This window comes from Dama dama, chromosome 24, assembly GCF_033118175.1.
Source record: "Dama dama isolate Ldn47 chromosome 24, ASM3311817v1, whole genome shotgun sequence".
Taxonomy (NCBI): Eukaryota; Metazoa; Chordata; class Mammalia; order Artiodactyla; family Cervidae; genus Dama; species Dama dama.
In genome coordinates this window covers 52,563,221-52,576,189 of record NC_083704.1, presented here as the reverse complement: position 1 = coordinate 52,576,189, position 12,969 = coordinate 52,563,221, and the positions used below count along the sequence as shown (strand labels likewise).

At 48.7% G+C, this 12,969-nt stretch overlaps 1 protein-coding gene across 1 annotated transcript in view; it reads right to left on the bottom strand.

The window, feature by feature from the left end:
- The window catches only part of NT5DC2 (5'-nucleotidase domain containing 2), a 54,579-nt gene that overhangs the window by 4,218 nt on the left and 37,392 nt on the right, over positions 1–12,969 (bottom strand). The gene's annotated exons all lie outside the window — the stretch shown is intronic.

Below are 12,969 nucleotides of genomic sequence, written 5' to 3'. Positions count from 1 at the left end.
TCAGATTTCAGCTGCCCGCCAGTCACTTAATAACATTTGCTGCCTCTGAAACGGAACAGGACCCCACGGGGCTCCTGGGCACGGAAGCCTTCTGTCCCCTGTTTCTTGTCTGTAGGGAGGAGATTCCAGCCTCTATGACCTTCCCTGGGTTCCAAAGGACAGATACAAACAGCTGCTAGTCTGGGAAGGGAAAGGGTGCAGACACAGGGGAGAAGCAGCTGAGAAACCCCCGAGGCCAGATCTGAGGAACGAGAGAAGAGCAGGAGGCTGCCTGAGACAAGATGAAGGTGTGCAGGCCCCGCACACACCCTGAACCACTGCTGTAACAACTCCTCACGAGCTCCTCCTGGGTTGGATGTGAGGCTGTTTTTCAGGGGCACAAGCCTGCTGTCTCCCCCTTAGCCTGGCAAAGCAATAAAGCTGTTCTCTTCTACTTCATCCCAGACTCTCAGATTTGATTCTGCACTGGTGCGCAGAGGCTGAGTTTTCAGCATCAAATCTGGCCCCCAACATAGAGCTGACTTGAGAATGTATATAGTCAAAGCTATGGTTTTTCCAGTAGTAACATAGGATGTGAGAGTTGGACCGTAAACAAGGCTGAGCGCCGAAGAATTGATGCTTTTGAACTGAGGTTTTGGAGAAGACTCCTGAGAGTCCCTTGGACTGCAGGGAGATCCAACCAGTCCATCCTAAAGGAAATCAACCCTGAACATTCATTGAAAGGACTGATGCTGAAGCTCCAATACTTTGGCCACCTGATGCAAGGAGCCAACTCATTGGAAAAGACCGTGATGCTGGGGAAGACTGAAGGCATAAGAAGAGGGCGGCAGAGGATGAGATGGTCAGGAGCATCACTGACTCTGTGGACATGAATTTGAGCAAACTCTGAGAGACAGTGGAGGGCAGGGGATCTTGGCGCGCTGCAGTCCACGAGGTTGCTAAGGGTCAGACAGGACTTTGACTGAATAACAACATTTGATACTTTAATTTAAACATAATCAGTTGTAATTCTGTTACTGTAACAAAGTTTCCTTACACTGTAAGTTTCATTACACTGTAATCAGATGTTTAACCATGCCCTTTTAAGTCCTGTCATTTATAGACAGTTGTACTCTGATGCTTTTGCAAAAGTGCTTCATCTTCAAGAAAATTTCTGGGAAGGACCTTATGACAAATACAGGTCTCTAATAATTAAATTTCACACCATGCTGCTGAGCTGAATGTACTGCTACACAGGTGCTACTGTATAACAACTGGATGTAAGTGATAAAATGTATGGCCTTTAGTGTTTCCTCATTAACATGCCTCTGAGCCTGCTTACCACACCTGATCGGTTTTCCCCAACATGGATTAACTAGGCACATATAAAGGAGACCCAGTACTGAGGGACATGATCTACATCCAGGGTGAACTGGATAGATATTTTGATTATCAATGTTTTCTACTGAAAGATTTGCAATCAGAAGGGGAAGTGATAAAAATCTGCATGTACTGAGGTATGCGGAAGTCACTGGCTTATATTAACACATGGTTTAACTTTAAAAAGTGGCCTGTTTTGTGACCTCTCACATATGCACTGTACATCTTCTTTGACACTGATGAGAGGGATGCATTTAAAAGTCAAAGTGGAGTAACAACGGTAAAACTTAAGTGACCACTGAGGATGTGATTTCAGGCTCATTCCCGTGTTTTTATAAACTTGACATTTCTGAGCTATGCCAGACTTGGGATGCCAAAAGGATTTAAAAATTCCCCCAACCTCCTCAAGATGTTAGCTAAGGACTGCAAGGATTACACCTGGATCAAGGTTGAGTAGAGCCCTTCGCAGCCAAAAGGAAAAGCATCAGAAGTGACAAGAGTCCTTTTTAAGGACATTATTCCTAGGTACGGCCTTCCCTCTACTATACAGAGTGACCCGTGGATCCGCTTTCATCACAGAAATAACACAAACAGTAAACAAAGCTTTAGGTACAAAGTGGAAACTGCACAGCATGGAGACCCCAACCTACAAAAAAAGCCTGAAAAGGTAACTGCGCCCTGAAGAAAACTCTGACCAAGCTGTGCCAGGAAACTCATCGAAAAAGGAACATCTTGCCAGTTGCTCCCCTCTGTATACAGGTGGTTCCTAGAAGTGGGCTAGGATTGAGCCCCTTTGTAACGACATACGAAGGCCATTCCTGGCTCCCAAGAGTAAGTGCAGTCCAGTTCAGTCGCTCAGTCATGTCCAACTCTTTGTGACCCCATGAACCTCAGCACGCCAGGCCTCCCTGTCCATCACCAACTCCTGGAGTCCACCCAAACCCATGTCCATTGAGTCGGTGATGCCATCCAACCATCTAGGGAAGCATTTCGTGGCATTGGGAAGCTGTAGCTAGATAACTGCATGTAAACCACTGAACCAGAACACACCCTCACACCACACACACAAACATGACACCAGAAAACCCCTAGGCAAAACATCCTCTGACCTAAGTCGTACCTGTGTTTTCTTAGGCCAGTTTCCCAAGGCAATACAAACAAAAACAAAAATGAAGAAATGGGACCTAAGCAAACTTACAAACTTTCGCATAGCAAAGGAAACCGTGACAACGGCAAAAAGACAGCCTGTAGAAGGGGACAAAATATTTACAAAGGATGCAACAGACAAGGGATTAATTGCCAAAATATACAAATAGTTCAACATCAATTCAACAAAACAACAACCAAATAGACAATTTAGGGCAAAAGACCATAAATAAGACATTTCTTAAGAGAAAACATATAGATGCCGCCAATAGGCACATGAAAAGATGCTCAACATCACTAATTATGAGAGAAATGCAATCAAAACTGCAAAGAAATACCACCTCACACAGGTTAGAATGACCATCATTAAAAAGTCTACAAGTAACATATGCTAGAGAAGGTGTGGAGAAAAGGGAATTCCACCACTGGTGGTAATGCAAACTGGAACAGAAACTATGGAAAACAGAGTGGAGGTTCCTCAGAAAAATAAAATAGAATCACCATATGATCCAGAAGTTCCATTCGTGGGCATGTTATCAGTCAAACTATAATTCAAGAACCTCCTTGGTGATCCAGTGGTTAGGGATCTGCCTGCCAATGCAGGGGCCGTAGGTTCGCTCTCTGGTCCGGGAAGAGTCCACATGCTGCAGGGGCTTCCCTGAAGGCTTAGTGGTAAAGAATCCGCCTGCCAGTGCAGGAGACGCAAGAGACCTGGGTCGATCCCTGGGTTGGGAAGATCCCCTGGAGGAGGAAATGGCAACCCACTCCAGTGTTCGTGCCTGGAGAATCCCATGGGCAGAGGAGCCTGGCGGGCTACAGTCCTCGGGGTCACAGAGTCAGACCCGACAGCACTCGGCAGGGGAGCCGAGCGCCCGCGCGACCGCCGAGCTGACACTGCCAATGCCAGCCCGTGCCCTGCAGCTGCCGCGGCCCGCCTGCCCTAGAGCCCCCGGCCCTCGACAAGAGCAGCCACACGAGGAGCCCCGCACCGCAAGTGCCCCCGCTCGCTGAGACTTGAGGAAGCCCATGTGCGGCGACGAAGACACAGCGCAGCCAAGAATAAATAAAAACCAATTTCCAAGGTGCACACACTCCTGTGTTCCCAGCAACACTATACGCAACAGCCAAGACACAGAAACACACCCCCAGTGACAGATGAATGGACACAGATGTGCTGGGTGTGCCTGCTTAGTGGCTCAGCCGTGTCCGACTCTCTGCGACCCCGTGGACCGTAGCCCGCCAGCTTCCTCCGTCCATGGGATTCTCCAGGCAAGAACACTGGAGTGGGGTGCCATGCCCCCCTCCAGGGGACCTTCCCAGCCCAGGGACCAGGTCTCCCACACTGCAGGTGGATTCTTCACCATCTGAGTCACCAGGGAAGCCCACGAATACTGAGGTGAGCAGTCTATCCCTTCTCCAGGGGATCTTCCCGACCCAGGAATCAAACCGGGGACTCCTGCATCGCAGGCAGATTCTTTACCAGCTGAGCCAGCAGGGAAGCCCCTCAAGATGTAGTACATTCATACAAGGAAATACTACTCAGACACAGGGAAAAAGGACGAAATAATGCCACGGAAGGTTGCAACTAGAGATTATGATAGTAAGTGAAGTCAGAAAGACAAATCTTTCCATATGATATCACTTATATGTGGAATGTAAATAGGGCACAAAGAGAAGGGAGGGAGGGAAGGTGAGAGAGACAGAGACATGCTGGGGGGAAGGGCGAGGGAGAAAGAGGGAGGGAAGAGAGGAGAAAGAGAGGCAGAGAGAGAGATACAGGGAGTGAGGGAGAAACAAAGGAAGAATGGGGGGGACAGAAAGACAGGAAGAGAAAGAGGGATAGAAAGACGGGGTGACTGGGGGAGAGAGATGGAAAGAGAGAGGGAGGGAGAAACTGAGAGCCACAGGGAGAGGCAGAGAAGACCAAGAAAGAGGGAAGGAGGGTGGAGACAGAGACGAGAGGGCGAGAGGCTGAGAGAAGGGGTGGGATGAAGGGAGAGAGTGACAGAGAAAGAGGGAGGGGGGAGAGAGGGCAGGAGAAAACGTGGGAGGGAGAGAGAGAGAAAGGGAGGGAGGGAGACAAGATACAGGGGGACGAAAGGAGAGGGAGGGAAGAAGGGAGAAAGAGTGAAAGAAAACAGGGGGCCAGGCAGAGGAAAAGATAGACAGAGGGAGGGAGGGAAAGAGAGACAGAAAAAGAGGGAATGAGGGAGGCAGAGGGAGAGACAGAAAGGAAGAGGAAGGGAAAAGGGGGATGCAGAGAGATAGGGAGGGAGGGAGGGAGAGGGACAGAAAAAAGGTCCAGAGAGAGGGTGGGAAGGAAAGAGAGAGAGAGATGTGGGGAAAGGGAGAGACAGGAGCAGAGAGACAGAGAGAGGGAGAAGGGGGTGGGGGAAGAGACACACACAGAGAGAGACCAAGGGGGGGGAGAGATGTAAGGAAACAGAGACAAGGAGAGAGAGACCAAGAGGGAGGGAGGGAGGTGGAGAAAGAGAAAGAGAAAGAGGCTGGGAGGGGAGGGAGAGAAAAAGAAGAGGGAGGGGGTGAAGCTAGAGATGGAAGAGAGGAAGACACAGGGAAAGACAGATGGAGACGGGGTAGGGGAGAGAGAGACAAGGAGGGAGGGGGAAGAAAAAGAGGGAGAGACAGGGCGGGAGAGAGGGAGAAAAGAAGGGAGGAAGAGAGGAAGAGACAGAGGCTAAGACAGAGGGAGGGAGGAGTAACGAGTGAAGGAGGTTTGAAGGGAGAAAGAGAGATGAGAGAGACAGGGGAGAGAGAGATACACAGAGAAAGAAGGAGGGGAAAAGAGACAGAGAAAGAAAGACACTGAGAAAGAGAGACTTAGAGATACAGGGAGGGAAAGAGGGAGAAGAGACAGGGTGAGACAGAAGCAGAGAAAGACAGTTTGGGGGAAAGGAAAAGACAGACAGGAGAGAGACCAAGAGAGAGGGAAAGAGGGTGGGAAAGACAGAGCGAGAGAGAAAGAGAGACGGGGAGAGAGACTAAGCTGGAGGAACAGAGACAGACGGACAGAGAAATAGGGAATGGGGAGAGGGGAGAGAGAGAGAGAGAAATAGGGAGACACCAAGAGAGTAGGTGGGAGGGACGGAGAAACAGCGACAGGGAGAGAGACAGAGAAAGAAAGGGGAGTGGGGAAAGGGAGAGGGAGGAAGGGAAGGAAAAGAAGGAGAGAGAAAGGGAGCGGCACATAGAGGAGGGAAGGAGAGACGGGGAAAGATAGATAGGAAAGAAGGGATGAAGAGAAAGGGATGAAGGGAACAGAGAGACAGATAGAGACCAGGAGACAGTCAGAGAGGCAAGAGATATATAGGAAGAGAGACACTGAGGAAGACAGACAGATGGAGAGGGTGGGAGAGAGAAAGAAGCAGATAAGAGAGGGAGAAAGATCAGGAGAGAAGGAGGGAGGCAGGGAGAGAAAGAAAGACGGAGGAAGTGAGGGAGAGGGAGAAGAAAGAGACAGGGCAAGAGAAACAGAGAATGAAAGAGGGGGCAAGAATCAGGGCACAAATGAACATACCTAAGAAACAGACTTTATTTTTTCGGGCTCCAAGATCACTGCAGACGGTGACTGCAGCCATGAAATTAAAAGACACTTGCTCCTTGGAAGAAAAGTTATGACCAACCTAGACAGCATATTAAAAAGCAGAGGCATTACTTTGCTGACAAAGGTCCGTCTAGTCAAGGCTATGGTTTTTCCAGTAGTTGTGTATGGATGTGACAGTTAGACCATAAAGAAAGCTGAGCACAGAAGAATTGATACTTTTGAACTGTGGTGTTGGAGAAGACTCTTGAGAGTCCCTTGGACTGCAAGGAGATCCAACCAGTCCGTCCTAGAGGAGATCAGTCCTGAGTGTTCATTGGAAGGACTGATGTTGAAGCTGAAACTCCAATACTTTGGCCACCTGATGCGAACAGCTGACTCACTGGCAAAGACCCTGATGCTGGGAGGGATTGGGGGCAGGAGGAGAAGGTGACGACAGAGGATGAGATGGCTGGATGGCATCACTGGCTCGATGGAGATGAGTTTGAGCAAGCTCTGGGAGTTGGTGATGGACAGGCAGGCCTGGCGTGCTGCCGTCCATGGGGTCACAAAGAACTGGACATGACTGAGCGGCTGAGCTGAAGAAACAGCCTCACAGAGAGAACAGACTTTTACTTGCCAAGAGGGAGGGGAGGCGGGAAGGGATGGACTGGCAGTTCAGGGTTAGGAGAAGCAAACTCTGACACTTAGAATGAACAGGGGATGCAGGTTAGATCCCTGGCTGGGGAACAAACATCCCACATGCCTCGGGGCAACTAAACCAGCTTGAGACAACTAGAGAACCTGCGAGCCGCAACTGCCGAGTCCACGTGCTCTAATCCCTGCTCCACAGCAGGAGAAGGCCGAGAGCCGCGACTAGAAAGCCCACACACCGCTGAAGACTCAGCTCACCCAAATAAATAGTCATATATTTAAAACAGTGGGGAAAAAAAGGACTGAGGAGTATTGAGAACAAAAATGGAAACCAGAGCTGAGGCACAGCTGATGGGGTAACAGGACAAGGAATTCACGCCTCCTAACAAAGGGGCACCACCCAGGTGCTGGTGGGGGACCTCAGACCTAGGGGACTGGAGGAGCCTCCGTGCAGACAGGCAGGATGTGGTGGGAAGGAGGGAGGGGGGAAAAGCAGAGGCGGGGTGGGACGGGCACCCCTGAGGGGTGGCTGGGGGGCGAGGGGAACATGACAAGGGTCTCCCCAACCTGCTCAGGACCCGGGAGCCTGCTGAGGTCCAGGGCTTGAATCTCCACTCTCAGGGGCCCCTCTGGCTGTGCAGGTCTTGAGCCTAAGCCCAGCCCCGCAGGGCCTTTTCTGGCTATTTTCCCCTTGCTGTAGTGATTCTCTTTAGCTTTGCTGTTGTTACATTTTAATTTTTCTAATATATATATTTTTGGCCATGCCAGGGACCAAACCTGGGCCCCCCTGCATTGGGAGCGTGGAGTCTTAGCCACTGAACCACCAGGGAAGTCCCTATTTTTTATAACATATTTTCTAGATTTATTTTATTTTTTATTCATTTTTACTGTTCTCCTTGTTGTTTCTTGTCCTTTTTTTTTGGCAGCACTGTGTGACCTATGAGGTCATGGTTCCCAGGCCAGAGATCAGGCCTGAGCTCCTGTGGGGGAAGCACTGAGTCTAAACCCCTGGACTAACAGAGAACCTCAGACCCCCGGCAATATTAATCACAGTGAGTTCTCCCAGAGGTCCTCACCGCAGCACTCACCTACAGCCTGCAAACTCCAGGGTTGGACGCCTCAGGCCAAACAACCAGCAAGACAAGAACAGAGTCCCATCCATCAAATATAAAAAAGAGAGACAAAAAAATTTGGTACAGATGAAGGAGCAATGTAAAAACCTACAAGACCAAACAAATGAGGAGGAAATAGGCAATCTACCTAAAAAAAAAAAAAAAAATCAGAGTAATGACAGTAAAGATGATCCTAAATCTCAGAAAGAGAATGGAGGCACAGGTCGAGAAAATACAGAAGTGTTTTAACAAGGACCTAGAAGAACTAAAGAACAAACAATGATGAGAAACACAAGAAAAACTGGAATGGAAAATACACTGGAAGGAATCAATAGCAGAGTGACCAAACCAGAAGAACAAATAAGGGAGCTGAAAGAATGGTGGAAAGAACTGCTGAGAAGCAGAATAAGGAAAAAAGGAATCAAAATTAATGAGGACAGTCTCAAGAGACCTCTGGGACAACATTAAACACACCAACATTCAAATCACAGGGGTCTTAGAAGGAGAGAAAGAGTCGGAGAAAAATACATGCAGAGATTACAGTTGAAAATTTCCCTAACACAGGAAATAGGCACCCAAGTCCAGACAGTTCCAAACAGGATAAATCCAAGGAGATACACAAAGACAAATATTCATCAAACTAAAAAAAAAAAAAAAAAAGGAGCAAGGTAAAAGCAGCAAAAACAGACAAGGGAATCTCCATAAGATTATCAGCTGATTTTCTGCAGAAACTCTGCAAGACAGACAGGATGGCAGGACATATTTAAAGTGATGAAAGGGAAAGAAAGTACAACTAAGATTACGCTACCCAGCAAGGATGCCATTCAGATTCCAAGGAGAAATCAATAGCTTTACAGACAAGGGACTTCTCAGGTGTTTAAAACCCAGTGCTTCCAATACAGGGGGTGTGGGCTGGATCCCTGGTCAAGGAACTTAGATCCCACATCCTGCATAGCTCAGGCAAAAATAAAATATAAAAAAGCTTTACAAACAAGCAAAACCTAAGAGAATTCAGCACCATCAAACCAGGTTTACAACAAATTCTTAAAGAACTTCTCTAGGCTGAAAACACAAGAAACGGACCCACAAAACAGATACATGTTCCTTTTACCATTTTCTTATTGTTTTGTATGTTGATAATTATCTAGAATGTAAAAGGATTAAATGCTCCAAGCAAAGGACACACACTGGCTGAATGGATGAAAAAAAAACAAGAACAGTATATATGCTGTCTATAAGAGACCTACATCAGAATTTGGGACACACACAGATTGAAAATGAGGGGATGAAAAAAGATATTCCATGCAAATGGAAATCAAAAGAATGCTAGAATAGCATCATTCATATCAGGTAAAATAGACTTTAAATAAAGACTGTTATAAGAGACAAGGAAGGTCACTACACAGTGATCGAGGATTAGTCCCACAAGGAGGTATAACAATTATATTTATTCACTCAAGACAGGAGCAGTTTAATGCATAGGGCAAATGCTAATCATCATAAAAGGGGAAATCAAAATTAACACAATTATGTAGTGATAAGTGTAGTGTGTTAGTCACTCAGTCACGTCCAACTGCTTGTGACCCCATGGACTGAATGTAGCTCGCCAGGTTCCTGCCCATGGAATTCTCCAGGCAAGAATAATGGAGTGGGGAGCCATTCCCTTACCTAGGGGATCTTCCAGACTCAAGGTTTGAACCCAGGTCTCCTGCACTGCAGGCAGATTCTTTACTGTCTGAGCCAACAGGGGAGCCCAACACAATTACAGGGAAGGATTTTAACACTCCACTTACACCAATGGACAAGTCATCCAGACAGAAAATAAATAAACACAATCTTTAACACAATAGACCAGAGAGACTTAATTGATACTGATGAACAGTCCACTCGAAAGCGGCAGAATACACTTTCTCTCAGGTGCACACGAAACATGCTCCAGGACAGATCACATCTTGGGTCATAAATCAAACCTCAGTAAATTTAAGAAAATGGAAATCATATCAAGCATCTTTTCTGACAACAGAATTATGAGAATCAATTACAGGGAAAAAACCGAACTATGAAAAACACAAAAACACATGGAGGATAAACAACATGCTACTAAATAACCCAGAGATGACTACAGAAACAAAAAAATACACAGAGGATGTCCCCGGTGGTCCAGCGGTTAAGAACCTGCCTGCCAGCGCAGGGAACCTGGGGTCCGATCCCTGGTCTGGGAGGATTCCGCATGCTACAGGGCGACTAAGCCCGTGCGCCGTAACTGCTGAGCTCACACGCCGCAAATGCTGAGCCCACGGCTCACGACTCCTGAAGTCCCAGAGTCCAGAGCCTGCGCCTCAGCTGCTGAGGCCCAGGCGCCCTGGAGACCGTGCGCCACAGCGAGAGAAACCACCACCCCACAACTAGGGAGCAGCCCCCGCGCACTGCAACTTGAGAAAGCCCACCCGGGTAACAAAGACCCAGTGCAGCCATAAATGAATAAGTGAACTAATTCAAAAAGATACATGCACCCCTATGCTCACAGCAGCACTACACACAACGGCCAAGAAACAGAAACAACTTAAGTTCCCATGGACAGATGGACGGATGAGGACGTGGCACATGTGTACAACGGAGCGCTGAGTGAGTGAAGTCACTCACGCGTGTCCGACTCTTCGCGACCCCATGGACTGTAACCCACCAGGCTCCTCCGTCCATGGGGTTTTCCAGGCCAGAGTACTGGAGTGGGGTCCCACTGCCTTCTCCAGGGGAGTACTCCAATGCAGTACTACTCAGCCATAAAAAACAGAACAAAATAATGCCATCTGAAGCAAACATGGATGCAGTAAGAGATTATCATACTAAGTGAACTAACTCAGAAAGATACCATAACCCTGATATGTAGAATCTGAAATAGGATTAACAGAGTGCGGGAGAAAAAAGAGAAAGACAAAGAGAAGAGAGAAAATTGGAGAGAAAGAGAGAGGGAAGGTGGGAGAGAGCACAAAAGGGAAGCAGGGAGATACAGACAGAGGCAGGGAGGGAAGGAGCTGGGGAGAAGGAGCGAAGGAAGGAGGAAGACAGACCGGGGAGAGAGACCGGAAGAGAAGAAAGGACACAGAGAGGAAAGGTAGGAAGTGAGAGAAAGAGAAAAAGAAGACAGACAGAAAGACTGAGCGGTTGTGAAGGAGGGAGAAGTAAAGGGTGACGGAGAGAGACAGAAAGAGCAAGGGAGAGACAGCAATTCAGGGAGAAAGACAGAAGAGACAGAGGAAGGAGGGAGAGAAAGAGAGGACAGAGAGACAGAAAAAGGCAACGAGAGAGAGAGAGAGAGAGAGAGAGAGAGAGAGAGAGAGATGGGAGGAGGGAAGGAAGAGGCAAAGGGGAGCAGAGATGGGGAGGGAGGGAAGGGGTGAGGAGGAGGCAGAGGGGAGCAGAGATGGGGAGGGAGGGAAGGGGTGAGGAGGAGGCAGAGGGGAGCAGAGATGGGGAGGGAGGGTAGGGGTGAGGAGGAGGGCAGAGGGGAACAGAGATGGGGAGGGAGGAAAGGGGTGAGGAGGAGGCAGAGGGGAACAGAGATGGGGAGGGAGGGAAGGGGTGAGGAGGAGGGCAGAGGGGAGCAGAGATGGGGAGGAAGGGAAGGGGTGAGGAGGAGGCAGAGGGGAGCAGAGCTGGGGAGGGAGGAAAGGAGTGAGGAGGAGGGCAGAGGGGAGCAGAGATGGGGAGGGAGGGAAGGGGTGAGGAGGAGGGCAGAGGACAGGGGAGGGGAGAGAGGGAGCGAGGGACGGACACACAGAGAGAGACAGAAGAGGGAGGGGGCAGGGAGAGAGAGACAGAGGGAGCGAGGACAACAGTCAGAGAGAAGCGGTGGCGGGGGGGGGGGGGGGGGGGGGGGGGCGGGGGGGAGAGAGCGCGCGTGCGAGAGCAGGGGAAGGAATGGGAGAGTCGGAGGGAGATGGGCAGCTTGTGGGGCGGGGGAGGGAGGTGTGGGGAAATTAAATGGACACTCTTGTTTAGGCTTCAGAGGCTGAGCAGAGCAGACCTCTGACCCTGCCTGCTAAGACTGCAAGCCTTGCACCTTAGATAAGACAGGGGACGAATCTTCAAACTGCTGAGCCCCAGGAGGGGGTCTGGCCAACCAGGTTCCAGGCTTAACAACATTCCAAGTTTTACAGAAAAAAACAAACTGCATTAACAGGAAAGCAGAGCTGCTATCTGCTCACAGACTGACCAGGGTATCAGTGTGCATCCTGGGATTATAAGCGGGAACCCAAACTGCAAATTTGTTATTGTTCTTTGGTTTAAAATTGATTGCTGACTAGAGAAAGTATTAAATATTAACATTTACACTAAGTTTTTTTTTTTAATCATTTACTGCTTAATTACTTTTTCACTAATTCTTTTTTTAAATTAATTTATTTATTTCAGTTGGAGGTTCATTACTTTACAATACCGCCGTGGGTTTTGCCATACACTGTCGTGAATCAGCCACGGGTGCACGTGCTCCCCATCCCCCAGGGTCATCCCAGTGCACCAGCCCTGAGCACCCTGTCTCCTGCATCCAACCTGGGCTGGCGATCTGTTTCACATATGATAATATACATGTTTCAATGCTATTCTCTCAGATCATCCCACGCTCACCTTCTCCCACAGGGTCCATAGACTGTTCTTTATATCTGTGTCTCCTTTGCTGTCTCGCATAGAGGGTCACCGTTACCATTTCTGAAGTCTCACCCAAGGAGGGGACCTGCTGCCGAGGACCTTTCCCCACTCGGGGTCCAGATGTGCTGTGTCACGGGACTTCCCAGCTCTGCTCAGGTGTGGATGTTGGCCAAAACCCACTCTGGAGAGGTATCCTCTGCTGTTTCTATTTGTCTTTTCTTGTGATGTTAGTATACTGAAAGTACGCTAGATAATTCTCTAATGAATGTGGGTATTATTTATTTGTACATAACGAGCGGCTGCTTTTGTTAACACATCCTTTGAACCTGAGATGAAAGTGAAAATTTTCTATAAAACAGGAGGTGGAAAGAGTAAGTCCAGGAGAGAGAGGGAGAGAGACACTCAGAGAAAGAGAGAGACCCAGAGATTAAGAGACAGGCTGGGAGGGAGGGAGGGAGGGAGAGAAAGAGGGAGAAAAAGAGAGAGACGGAGAGTGGGAAGGGGGGAGAGAGA